Source organism: Manis javanica, chromosome 13 (assembly GCF_040802235.1).
Source record: "Manis javanica isolate MJ-LG chromosome 13, MJ_LKY, whole genome shotgun sequence".
Lineage (NCBI taxonomy): Eukaryota > Metazoa > Chordata > Mammalia > Pholidota > Manidae > Manis > Manis javanica.
In genome coordinates this window covers 92,025,743-92,040,688 of record NC_133168.1, presented here as the reverse complement: position 1 = coordinate 92,040,688, position 14,946 = coordinate 92,025,743, and the positions used below count along the sequence as shown (strand labels likewise).

At 38.9% G+C, this 14,946-nt stretch overlaps 1 protein-coding gene across 5 annotated transcripts in view; it reads right to left on the bottom strand.

The window, feature by feature from the left end:
* The window catches only part of LOC108384620 (ral-GDS-related protein-like), a 41,992-nt gene that overhangs the window by 14,935 nt on the left and 12,111 nt on the right, over window positions 1-14,946 (bottom strand). The gene's annotated exons all lie outside the window — the stretch shown is intronic.

The window sequence follows — 14,946 nt, the reverse complement described above, 5'->3', positions numbered from 1 at the left end:
AAACTGAGCCTTACAGTGCCTCTACTTACAAAAAGATTGTCAGTTGACGGAAGTAAATGCACAAGCTGTGTGCAATAATAGTTAATAACTGTTTCTGGTCATTTATATCCACCATGGGTAAGTTTTTTCAGGAGTAAAGGAATGCACCTAAATTTATGGTAATAGCATGTGAAGTCTATTATTTCAGCAAAACTCTAGAACCATTTGTTTCCCCAAAGTTAAGTGTCACAAGAATACATAAGCATATCGATGTATAACAGCTAAGATTGCTGTGGCTGAGGGGAACGGGCCTATGGTATAGATTCTACCACTGCTTGCTTCACCCTCTCAGCTAACAGGCCCCTGGCATTGTACAGAAATTCTCCAGTGAGGCATGCATGTATTTCTAAAGATGTTTCCAAGACAGCAGGAACAGACGGGCTTAAGTTGGGAAACAAAGAGCTGAGGATGGTCTAAAAATAGCAATGGGCGGAAATGATGCTGATGCACATGAGGGACAATGAGCCAGGAAGAGCCCACCGGGGACAACCCTATGCAGCTCAGAAGCACAGCGCCCTCCACGATGTTTACACTCAAAGACAGATTCCTCTCACGCTGCCTCAATTTCTGTGTGTGCGATGAGGGCGGGCGATATCCCAGAGGGTGAGTTCTCAGAAAGGCAAGTTGGCAAGACTTTGTGACCCATGTGGTTCTTGTCTGGGTGTTCGATTATTTCTAAGTAGGATTCCACAGTTGTGGAAAGAGGCGAACATATAAAAAAGTTTAGGAGAGTTTATTACTTTCCTAGCATGAAAAGTGATTGTTTTTAATTTTGTATTAAATATATATATTTTACATTATATTTAGGAGTTTCACAAATATAGAGTAATAATGCCATTAAAAGATGGAGTCCCATCACCACAAAATACCCACGTGGTAGCCACTGAATGAATTCCCTCCACAGGACACCACACTCCTTGGCTCTGTAAGAGCAGCTAGTGCTTTTGTGTCCCACTCTTCTGCAACGTGTGCTGGAAACCTAAGCACATGGAAATGAAACCTTTGAACGCCAGCATAGGCTATAGGATCTTACAGATTATTGAAACTAAAGACTTCCAGCCACTCCTATGATGAAAATCACTAACATATTTTACACTACAATTAGGATATTACTAAAAATAATGCTCTTTCTACAGCTCACCTCAATTATTCCATTGAACAATTTCCTCTAAATATCCATAGCTCTTTATGGATTTTCCACTGAGATACCAGAGTACATTTGCATAGATATCACTCTACTCACAAAATATACTTAGTGTGGGCTTGAATGGTTTAGATGAATATAACTGTTTGCTTGAATGGAAGGAACCCCACAGTTTAATTCTGGACAACACCAAAATAAAAATTTTTTTAAACTTAAAAACATAAATATCCTTAGATGATGCTAAACACAAATAATACCACAGATATTGTGGCCAAAATGAATAGCAAGTCTCAAGGCCCAAATAAAATGTCCAAACATGACTTTTTCCACATACATAACATTTTATTGCAAAAATAAAGAACCATGTCTATACCTTTATGTTTATACAATATCTTTAATCACGGGAATGGAGGACTTCTTTGCATTGCTGTTACTTCCACACCCAAGAAGATTCTAGAACAGTGTTGAAGACGTGGTGGAAACTCAGTTGATCAATAATGACATTGTCACTCATTGAGGCTCCTCCCTTTATTGAAATGTACCACTTCATGTTGCTTCTTTATTCTACAAAATTATTTTCAAGTTAGAAAGTCAGTGTTAGAAACATGAGAGCTGTTTCAGCGGACCAGGAGGTAGCCTCTATTCACTGTAAGGGCAACTATTTTCCTATTAAGAGAAAAATGTCACGTACCTCCATTAAAGGTGATCACTATTACAGATCAAGACATTTATAAGGGGGGTTTGTAACAGTATCTCTAAAAATGGTAAAATATAAAATTCTGAACAATAAAATTATTCCTATTACTAATATCACCAGGGCTTTTTACAAATTTATCTCCACTATATTTTTGCCTTTTTAAAAATAATTATGGTTACCAATGATAGAATAAAGTTTACCTCCTCACAGCATTCAACACAGAAAAATGACTTGGTTTCTTGAATAACCACTAAATCCTCTAACACAATCCAAAGTCTTTTAAGAAGTCTTTTTGAGCACCTGGTTACTTTATACCTCACACTCCTTTATGGTTTGTGCTTATTCTTATTAGAGTTCATTATACTCCTTTGACTGCAAGTGTGATCCTACACGTCACTTGGAAGAAGGTCCTGAAAAACCGAGTAAAGTTTCTCGTATTAAGAATGCATGACAGATGGACAGTGACTGTAATGGGGTATGTGGTGGGGACTTGATAATAGGGGGAGTCTAGTAACCACAATATTGCCCATGTAATTGTATATTAATGATAGCAAAAAAAAAAAAAGAATGCATGACAAATTATTTGAGACAAAATTTGTTAACTTATAACACGATAAAAAATAAAATGTTTGAGGAAAAACTACCTGAATTTGTATGTACACGATATTGAAACATACTGTATGATGATTAAGAAAACATCAAGATTTATATGGAAATCCCCAGTTATAATGGGGTATCTTGATATATATCCTCACGAGAAACATAAAATTTGTCATCATACGACAGCTTAGAAAAATTAGTATTTCTATGAAAAAAACTACAGACGTGTTCCTTTGACAAAAGCATAGTTTTAAATAAATTCAAATTTGAAACCGTACTGAGTGACTACAGTAAGAAATAACAGGAGACACACAGCCTCGCTGACATTACGAAGGGGCTAATGCTCACACACAAGGACTGGGTCAAGGCAACCAGTGCACAATCCAGTAGGGAAGCTCCCAGGCCATTCTTTCTGAATGCGCCACTGTAGACGTCATCGTGAATCAGGAAAACATATGAACTAGCACTTTTAACAGCATAATGGGTTTCCCATAAAACTGTGAACTTAATACAAATATAATCTCGAGAAGAGGGGAATCAGAGAACATTCCCAAACACAAAAGTCTGAATTAAGATTCCCAATGGACACAAGGCCTTAGACAAAACTACAAACTCTGGTGGATGCTATTCAATGTGAAACTTGTGAGGACACGGTGGAAACCTACACATCTAAGAACAGAAATCAAGCAACTGGTGGTTTTGAGGATACTCTTGATTAGAAGGGCGAAGAATCTGGACACTTAAACAGGGTCCTTTAAAGCTCCTTATTATCTCTTCCAAATGGTGTTCCAAAATCTGACTAATGCCTTCTTTGCTTGTGCACTCCAAATCTCTTGCAAATGACACTACGAGTGAATTCTAATACAGACCCATAAAGGGGATGGATGATTCTGGAAAATCTAGTTTCCCACATTGCCCACAGTGGGATATCTCAAGATCTCTTTTGTTCTATCACAAGGCTCTTTTAATTCAAAGATTATTCACCAAATACCACTCAAAATGAAAGACAGAGCAAAGGCCCAAATAATGAAAATAATAATTTGTATGAAACTATACTCTTTGATAAAGCAGCCACACATGAAGTTTCATTTCAACTGTTTATTTATTATGTAAAAAGTGGAAAAATATTCCTATACCCACCTCCCTCAAACAGTAGCTTTCTCAGTAAAAAGGGTACAATATATTTTGCTACACTGATGGACAGTGACTGCAATGGGTTATGGGGGTGGACACTCAATAATAAGGGTGAATGTAATCACATTGTTTTTCTTGTGAAACCTTCATAAGTGCATATCAATGATACCTTAACTTAAAAAAAGGTACAATATATACAATGGATAAGGGATGTCCAGGAACTGCCACACAAGACCAGTAGGAATATCCCAACAATTACCAAACAGCCATTTTTAAATGGCCCCTTAACACAGAATACAAAATTTAAATTATACGTAACTACATATTATAAATACAGTTCAATTCACTCTTAGATCCAACAGACTTCAAAAGGGAAAGAGAAAATGTTAACTGACTTAATAAAACTACCTATTAAACTTAAGTTGAAAGGAGACACATAAAGATCTCACCTCCACATTCACTTCTGAAAGTAGTAGAAATACACACTCCAGGGGGTCCTAGCCACAGCAATCAGACAACACAAAAAGTAAAAGGCATCCAAATTGGTAAGGAAGAAGTTAAATTCTATTTGTAGATGACATATTATACATAGAAAACCCTACAGAATCCACCAAAGGACTAATTGGAACTAATGACTGAGTTCAGTGGGGTTGCAGGATGCAGGGTTAATACACAGAAATCTTGCATTCCTACACCCTAACAATGAACTAGCAGAAAGAGAAATCATGAAAACAACTCCATTTACAATCGCATCTGACCAAGGAGGTGAAAGACCTGTACTCTGAGGACTACATGACCCTCATGAGAGAGGTTTTAAGGAAGACCCCAAAAGATGGAGATCCTGTAATCATGGAAAGGAAGAATTTCTATTGTCAAAATGGCCATCCTGCCAAAAGCAATTTACAGATTCAGTGCACCCCAATCAAAACACCAATAGTATTCTTCAATGAACTAGAACAAATAGTTCTAAAATTCACACAGAACCACAGTGGAGTCTGAATGACCTGGGCAATCCTAAGAAGAACAAAGCTGGGGGGATTATGCAACCTGACTTCAAGCTCTACTACAAACCTATGGTATTCAAGACAGTGTGGTAATGGCACAAGAACAGACCCACAGATCAATGCAGCAAAATAGAGAGCCCAGATATAAACCCATGCATCTATGGTCAATTAATATATGATAAAGGAGCCATGAACATACAATGGGGAAGAAACAGCCTCTTCAACAACTCGTGTTGGCAAAACTGGACAGCTACATGTAAGAGAATGAAACTGGATTGTTTAACTCCATACACAAAAGTAAACTTGAAATGGATCAAAGGTTTGAATGTAAGTCATGAAACCATAAAGCTCTTAGAAGAAAACAAGCAAAAACCTCTTAAATATAAACATGAGCAACTTCTTCCTGAACACATCTCCTTGGACAACATAAAATAAAAAATGAACAACTGGGACTCCAAACTACAAACCTTCTGAACAGCAAAGGACACTATCAGAACAAAAAGGTACCCTATAGTATGGGAGAATGTATTTGTAAATGACTCATATGATGAGGGGTTAACATTCAAAATACATGAAGAACTCAAACTTCAACACACAAAAAACAACCTATCAAAAAATGGGTGGAAGACCTGAACAGGGACTTCTCCAAAAAAAATGGCCAACAGGCACATGAAAAGATGCTCCATATCACTAGTCAGGATATGCAAATTAAAACCACAATGATATATAACCTCACACCAGTTAGAAGGGCCACTATCCAAAAAATAAATAACAAATGCTGGAGAGGGTGGGCAGAAATAGGAACCCCTCTACACTACTGGTGGGACTGTAAATTGGTCTACCTACTGTGGAAAGCAGTATGGAGGGTCACCCAAAAAACTAAAAACAGAAATATCATTTGACCCAGTAATTCCACTCCTAGGAATTTACCTGAAAAAAACAAAATCCCTGATTCAAAAAATATACATGCATCCCTATGTTCATTTGTGCACTACTTCCAATGGGCTAGATATGGAAGCAACCTAAGTGTCCATCAGTAGATCACTGGATAAAGATGTGGTACATATACATAATGGATTATTCAGCCAGAAAAGAAATCCTGACATCTGCAACATGGGTGGATCTAGAGGATATTATGCCCAGTGAAATAAGACAGGCAGAAAAAGACAAAAACCGTGATTTCACTTCTTTGTAGAATATAAAAACAATGCAAAAACAGAAGGAACAAAACAGCATTAGACTCAGACACTGGAAAGTGACTAGCGGTCACCTAGGGGAGGGAAGTGGGCAGGAGAGGGAGAGGGGACAGTGAAACCACTCTAATGTACATTTGATAAAAAAAGGAAAGCAGTTGTCCGGGTGTGTTTGTCTATTTCTGTACTCTACTGTGGTTCATTCATGTTTGTCTATCTGCTCACCAAGAGCACAATACCCTGTTTGCTGTAGTTTTAGACTGAGACTTGAGGTCAGATAGTATTCATTCGCCATCTTTGTTCCTTTTAGGGTTGTTCTGGCTGTCCTATGTCATTCGCCTTTCCATATTTTAGGATCAGATTAATTTCTTTCAAAAAACTGCTGAGGATTTTATTTGTATGGCCTTGAATCTACAGATCACTCTGAAGAGAATGGATATCTCGACAGCGTTGAGTCTTCCAACCCATGAACAGGATATATTGTCCATTTGGGTTTCCTTGATTTTTCTTGTTTTGTACTTTCCAACATACAGGTCTTGCATACATGTTGTCAACACGTTCAACATTTTTTATGCAGTTGTAAAGAGTATTTGAAAAAATAATTTCAGCTTCCATTTGCACATTACTAGCATATATAATTGACTTTTGAGTGTTGATCTTTGTCCTTCAGTTTTGCTGGACTCACTTGTGAGTTCAAGCAGTTTTATAAATTCCGCTGAAGTATTTTTATAGATGATAATGTCATGTGCAAATAAAGATAATGTTTTTCTGCCTTAAAAAAAAAAGAAATCCACATTCCAATGATATATTTCGAAAAACCTGCTTGGTAAACAGAATGTATTTGCAACTTCTATAACAATCATGTGGAAAAGTTTTCTACAACATTCTATGTGGATTAATTTCCATGATGCTTTCTCATGTTTACACATTTCTTTTTGGTGGGAGTTTTCACAGTAAAAGTTTCCAGTGCTGTTTACACTCACGGTTTTTTTCAGTGACTTCTATGACTTCTGAAGGAAGTGGGATGACAGATTCTTCTCATTTGTTTTCTCCAGTTTGCATTCTCATGTGTTGCTTGAGGTTTGCATAAAGAAATTAAGGCTTTCCCACATTCCTGACATTTTCAGGGTTTCTCTCTAGTATGACTCCATTCATGCCTTCAAAATGAACTGTGGAAATGCTAACCTACCTTCCTGTATGTGTTCTCATGTGTCTGAAAAACTGACGGATATATGAAGGCCTTTTCACATACTTCACATTGATAGGATTTCTCTCCAGTGTACAATCTCATGTGTATTTCTAAGGTTTGGTGATGGGAGGCTTTGCCAAATTCCTTGCACTCATAGGGGTTCTCTCCAGTATGAGTTCTTCCATGTAATTTCAAGGAATAACTGAAGGCTGTACCACATTATTTACACTCATATGGTTTCTCTCTAATGAATCCTTCTGATGTATTTGAAATCAACTGGGAGTAAGAAATGCTCTCACATTCCTTATAAGATCTATCTACAGTATGACTAATTACGTGTGTTTGAGTCCTTGAGAAATAAAGGCTTTCCCACATTCCTGACACTCATAGGGTTTCTCTCCAGTATGAGTTTTCATGTATTTGCAGGCCCAGATGAGAAATGAAAGCTTTATCACACTGCTTACATTTATAGGGTATCTCTCCTGTGTGAGTCCTCAGATGTTTATGTAAAGTTTGTTGATATCTAAAGAGTTTTTTCTACTGTTTCCATTGATAGGGTTTATCTCCAGTGTGAGTTCTTTTATGTATTTGCAGTGAGGTGGAACAACTAAAGGCTCTCCCACATTCCTCACATTTTTAAGCATCTCCTGTGTGCATTATCATGTGTCTTCCATAGGCTGAAGGCCTCATAAAGGCTTTCCCACATTCCTCACATTTATACTTTTTCTCACCATTGTGAATTTGTGTATTTGAAAACCTAGATGAGAAATGAAAGCTTTACCACATTGATTACATTCATAGGGTTTCACTGTGTGAGTCCTTAGATGTGTATGTAAGCTTTTACAACGTCTAAAGATTTTTCCACACTGTTTCAACTGAGAGGGTTTCTCAACAGTGTGAACTGTTCCATGTGTTTGCAATGCAGTGGGACAACTAAAAATTTTACCACATATCTTACACTTACAAGGAACATCTCCCCTGTGTGTAATGTGTCTTTACAAAGTTGTGGTACACATGAAGGCTTTTCCACATTCCTTACATTCATGAGGTTTTCCTCCAGTATGAATCTTTTCATATTTTATAAAGGCCGGGAGAAAATGGAAGGCTTTTCCACATTCTTTACATTTATACTTTTCTCCTCCATTATGACTTCTCTTATGGTTTTCACAAAATTTGTGGTAATTGAAGGCTTTGCCACATTCTTTACACGTATATGGCTTCTCTCCATCTGTCTGATACTCATATGGTTTGTGTCCGTGTGACATCTCATGTGTATATTAAGGGATGAATGACACATAAAGACTTTTCCACACACACACTGCATTCATGTGGTGTCCCCCCAGGAGTTTTGCTGTTCAGATTGAGATTTGGAATAAGTCTGAAGATTTCTCCCTATTGACCACCCTCTTTACTTTCAGAGTCTCTCCACCCTGTGATTTCTGTAGGAAACAGGAAGCACACTGGTGGTGATTTCCTTATTAACCATTTTATATTTATTATTGGGGTATGTGAAGTACATTTTTATGATTTATCATAAGCGACAAAAGTGGTTATCTGCATTTTCTGAATTGTTTCAAGTTGAATATAAAGAATGTTTTTGAGAGGACTTCACCCTTGTTGTTATCAAAACTATAACTGATAATCATACATAGCGTTTATTACAGTTTTCAGCTGAACTATTTTGCAGACACTGAACATCTATGTCATACATTAAGGAGGTACTTTTGGTGAAAATTCTCTAAGATAAAGTAAATTTGAAGTATAGTTTGTCTTCTTTCCTTCTTTTAAAATTTCCTAACATATCAAGGATTCTCAGATGAGACACCTCTTTCTATTGTAAGTGGAACTTACCTTAGCTTTCTTCCCTGGTTTTTATATTTTTCTTCCATGCCATGATCTTCCCATTTTTTCTAAAATTCAGACCAAAGGAAATGATTCCAAAATTTGAACTTACAGAAAAACGATTGGGTTCTCTGTCTACTGTTACCTGACCAGCGTAGTTTATTCACCAGCATCCTCACTGCCTGTGTTCCACAGCTTGGAACAATGCAGGCGGGCAAGAAATACTTGCTCTCTGAGAAAGGGGAGGCCTAAGCCGACACCCTCACCTACTGAGGCCGGGCCCCTGAAGGTCTCCCTCATCGCTCCTGTGTGAGGTCCCTTCTGTGCGGGGCCCAGTACAGCCCACTCCTCCGCTGTGAAGTTCACAGCCACATCCTCCATGGCCACTGAGACCTAAAATCCCAATGTGTGCAGTAGGCGTTATGAGTAGCAGCACAGGACATGTATATCCCAGTTATAGGAAAGTTATGTAGGATTCTGACTTCTCCAAACATTTATTCTATGATTTGATCACAGACGTTCTCTGCACACTGCCTCCAATTTAACAGAATCACATCATGTGGAAATTATATATACATTTTTACGTGATCACATTATTTCTTAGTTTTTTTTTAACCTGACTGGGTCCACAGCACTGTGGGAAGTGAAGTGACAAAAATGCAAAAGAAAAAAAGAAACACGATCATTTTAAGACTACTGCTTCCTTGTGAGAAAAATTCTTTCCTCTCCTTCCTTACAGCATCTATGCCTACCATTTAGAGCACTCTTAGAGGTAAAGGGTTAAATCCACATAGTTTTAATAAATAAAATCATAGCAAAGGACTGTAATCTTTTCTTCTATCCCCATCACCACACATGGGGGTCCAGAAGAACACCTGGCCGTATCACCCTGAAGTATTCTGTGCTATTAGAAGTAATCAGATTTCCTAGCTAAATGTACATATCCTTGTGGAAAAGCACTTGTTTTAATGTGCAATATTTATTAGAGAATCAGTTCTTTCTTTCTCTGTCTGATTTAATGGGGCTGTAAAGTTATTTGGAATTTAGAGCTCAGATGCATAAGGGATGAAAACTCATACCACAAAATCCACGCACACATGTGCCTCTGAGATTTTTCTAGACAGTTTTTAGCACACATAAACAACACTGAGATTTCCACATGCCAGAAGGGCTCTTTCCTATGAAGCCCTAACAGGGCGCCCTGCTGACCTGGAGAAACAGGTCGTTACAGATTGCAAGTGTGTTCACTGAGAATCACAGTGGTTTGAGACCATAGCTCCAATTCTCAAACTGCAGTAGAGAGTTTCCCAGCCAGCCATTCTAGAGACAGTCCCCCCATATTCTCCAATTCCTAAGCGCTCATGCGGTATACAGGAGCATGATTCTACCCGAGCCTATGAATCCTTAGCTGATGACACCTTACATTGCCAATGGTGTACAAAAGGGGTTACTACTTCCATAACTGAAGTAAGTACCCGGGAAAAGTTAGGCAGTCCTCTCTAGCATATGAAATGGCTTCACAGAACAAGGAAAGGTACCTAGATTTTTTTTAATAGTGTTTATGTGAGGGGTCAAGGGTTAGGGTTTACACATAAGAACAGTACTTCATACAGACTGAATCTCACCACCGCTAAAGAGCCAAGGTATAGATGTGGTTAAAGCGGGGAAACAAAAACAAAGATGTGTTCAAAGGGGAATGAGGCCTCCAAGCTCTCAGCAGTTAATTTTCAAAAAATAGTCAGAGGATTCTGGCTTCTGGCCTGGCATTTAAAACAACGGAGCTGTCATTACCAACCGCAGAGGTAAAAACAGAAACACTTTAATGAACAACTCTTCTTAGACCTACTGAGGTCACAGGCAAACAACTCTTCAAAACTCGGAAACATAAAATAAAAATGGTGTACAAAAATACACCCCAAATAATCTGTTCTTCACGGGCCCGTACTGAAGGCAATCTGTCTCACTAGAGGATAATGCAAAGACAAAGAGCAACAAGGCAGAACACAAGACCCACCAACTGTACAGCGCTGAAGGCAGGCCTAGGAAACACATACTGGGAACAGCCTGAGCGAAAAGACACACAGAAAGGAACAGAATAAGTGAGGAAAACAATCACTAATAGTTTCTAAATTAATCACAAACAACAAATTGTATCTCCAGGAAGCTCAGAGAACAGTAAACATGAAAGAGACCAAAACCACACACCATGTGCATCGTACTGAAGCCAGAGAAAAGAAAAAAAGCAAAGTGAATATACTGGAAAACAGCCTAAGGGAAAACACATCTTTGTTATAGAGAAAAGAGAATTAAACTGGCTTCTTTTCAAGAATCATGTAGCAAAAAGAGAGTAGATTGAAATATTTCAAGTTTTGAAAAAAACCAAAACATAATGTTCTCTTAGTTTTCAAAACCAAAGTTGGTCCACTGAGAAGATTAAATAAAATTTGTATGTATCTAGTCAAGATAACTGAGAAAAGAGTAAACACAGAAATTACTAATATCAGAAGTGAACAAGAATTTGGTACAATTCAACATCCATTTATGATAAGACACTACAGTAAGAGAGAGGCACTCTCCCCGCTGGAGAAAGAACATCTATAGGACACCTGTGACTAAAGTCACACTAAATGATGAGAAACTAGACGGGCTACTGATAATACGAACAGGGTAGAAGCTTTCTCTCACTGCTCTCACTCAACATCATATTGGAAGGCCTAGGCATGAAATAAGAAAAGGTGTAAATCCCGCTTGTCTGACACCAAATGTAATGGTGTAGGTTTTCCTCCTACATATATATATGTAACAACAATATTATACACAGCAGTAATACTACTATAAAACCCTGTTCAGGTTCCTGGACCTAATTCCAGTGTGTCTCAGTATGTGAGAGGGGGTCTTCCCACACATACTAGCACCAAGCAGTTCTCCAACACCAGCCAGGTGTCCAAGAACTCACCTCAATTCTGATGCTACCTCCTGGAGAGGCACCAGATTCCCCAGGTTAAGGGCTCCGTCCTTAACAAGACTGTCCCCCACCCCCACTCCAGGCGCCATCACAGGGCCCAGCCAGTTAGATCCCTGTGCTTCTGACCTGCAGGCTACAGATTCGAGGTTCCAATGACCTCTCCCCTAGGTTCGATTAATTTGCTAGAGCATCTCACAGAATTCAGGAAAACATGGTTAGCAGTTTAATAAAGGATACCATAAGGGAACAAGTTAACAGAAGAAGAGACACATAGGGCAAGGTCCCAAATAAAGGAGCTTCCATCCTCACGGAGCTTGGGGCCTGGCCCGGTGGCACGTGGAGGAGTCCTGGCTCCCCAGGCCTCGCAGCTCTCCCCAGATGAGAAGCAGGATCAAACAGCGCCGCAGACAGCACAGCAAGGGCAGAGCAGAGAGCCTTACGCCTTCGCAGGGGCTTCACTGCATGCTCATAATTGACTACATTGGCCACTGGCTGACTCTGCCTGTAGCCCCTGCCCTGTGTGTGCACGCGCTGGGGGGCAAGTCTCATTAACATAACAAAACACCCATTTCACCTTTAGGACTCTGTACAGTGTTTTCAGGAACTGTGGATGAAGACCACATATACGGGAAATATATTTGGTCATATGAATGACCAAATATGTATTTCTTATGACTCACTATTATCTCAAAAGCAAGTGAAAGGTACAGATTGTGAAGCAAGAAATATAACTGTTCTGTAGGACATGACTGCCTATATAAAAAGTTTGAGAGAATTCACAAGAGAGATCACTCCAGGAATTACTAAGAGGTAACAGTGAGGTTTAACGACATATAAATCAGTTCATTTACCCACACAGGGAACTTATCTTTGACAAAGGAATAAAAGTAACTCAATCAAAAAGGGAAATTTTAAATAAATACTGCTGGAAATAATGGATATACTTAAGCAAAACACACGCACACACACAAAAGGAACATAGATGCCAGCATTAAATTTTTCAAACACTAACTCAAAATAGATCATAGACTAATACAAAATACAAAACTAAAACACTCCTAGAAGATAAAATAGAGGAGAAAATCTACACGACTTCGTCCTTAGTGATGAAGTTTCAAACACAGCACCAAAAAAAAATCCATTAAGTAAAAAAAAGAAAAGGTAAGCTTCACTTCATTAAAATCAAAAACTCCTGCTCTGGGAAAGTGTTAAGAAAATGAAGACAAGCCACAAACTAGGGGAAAAGATCTATAGAACATTTATCTGATAAATGGCATCCAAGATATACAAAGAACCCTTAAACTCAGTAAGACAACAAAACAATTCAAAATGGGCAAAAAAATTCAAATAGACAAGTCACTTTAGAAAAATACACAAGGGAAATAAGTACACAAAAACGTGCCCAATACATGTCAATGGGGAATTACAAAGCAAACAATCAGGTGTAACAACTATTAAATGCCAAAAATTCAAAACACCCAGAACACCAGATATTGGTGAGGATGCGAAGCTACAGGCAATCTTTAGTCCTTGCTGGTAGGAACGAACTTTGGCATGCCTACACTGGAAGACAGGAACTTCCTGTCGAAACTAAATATACTCTTGGTACATAGATCCAGCAATCACACTCTTTGACATTGACCTGAGTTGATACCTTATGATTATGAAAAAACTTACACATGAATTTTTGTCAGTACTTTAATCATAAACGGCAAGAGTTAGAGTTAAGCAAAATAGTTTGCAAGGGTTGGATGGGTAAACACTTCGTAGTCTATATACTACTAGGATGAAATCCTGTTCAGTGATAAAAAGAAATGAGATTTTAAAACACATGGAGGAAACTTCAAGTATGTCCCTAAGTGAAAGTAGCCAGTCTCCCAGGGCTACATACCATATGATCCCAAATGTATGGCATTCTGGGAAAGATAAAACTATCAGCCAGGAAAAAGTTCTCTGGTTGTGAAGGATTTGGGGGCTGGAGGGAAGGATGAATAGAGCCAAAGGGAATTTTAGGGAAATGAAACTAACTTACATGACACAGAAATAACAGATAGAAGTCATTAAATGTTTGCCAAAACCCATAGGTCCTGTAACACCAGCCATTTTAACAAATGTGCCACACTCACAGAAGTGGTAAAAAGTAATGAACTGTGTGGATGCATACAGGTTATGTGGGAACCCCCTGATCAATTTTTCTGTAAACCTAAAACTGCTCTAAAAAACCCCCGACTTGTATTTAATGAAAAACAACTAAGACTGACTCATTACGATCACCTCTGATGATTCAAACCCAACATCTTTCATTCTACCAATTAGAATAAGCCAGTATGATGCCCAATGCATGAGACCAATGAGGTGAAACTTCCACTGGATGCCTGGTTGGACAGCTGCACTGCTTATTCTGTGACGGGTCGTGGTGGGCAGCAGTAGTGCCCGGAACTCCGGCATGCCCATACATGCAGACGAGACAGTCGCCTAGATGTATGTTTAGGGTTATCTCCAAGTCAAGAGATTCCTACAGTTCTTCTACCACAAGCCCAGTTCTTTTGACAATCGTCCCAAAGTCTGACTTGTCTTCCAATTCTCACAATATTTTCCTGAAACAGTTCTGTTTTAATGAAATAAATGTCATGGTTTTTTCCCTTCATGAAAGGATGGGGCTGAATTTTGGACACAGTAAGATAACTGACTGATGTCTGGTCAGCTGTGGGCCCCTTGGGTTTGGTCCTTTACCAGGGATGTATCCGGATGAAGAGCCCCGACTCTCCACTGAGCATCATGTAGGAATCCTGGGATGTCCTCAAAGTCTGTGAGCTCCCCCAGTGCTGTGCATCCAGTTAATTTCAAGGAACCTGAGGGATCTCCCTGTCTGGGGCAGTGGTGACCTCTGCCAACACCATGGCATCATTAAATGGACTAAACAGAACAGGGCAACCTCCTGCAGGTGGCAGAAGCATTAAGTGGGCTCAGGTAAAATTTGTAAACAAGGAGTCCGTTAGTTAGCTCCTGAACACCAAAAGAACCAAGTAGGTGCCTTGGTTGCCAAAAGGGACTACAGGTATTTCTTCAGTGTCAGGCAGGGGGCAGCCGTCTGATCATTAAAGAATTTTCAGGAACTTAACCAAGGTGTTAGGGCCTC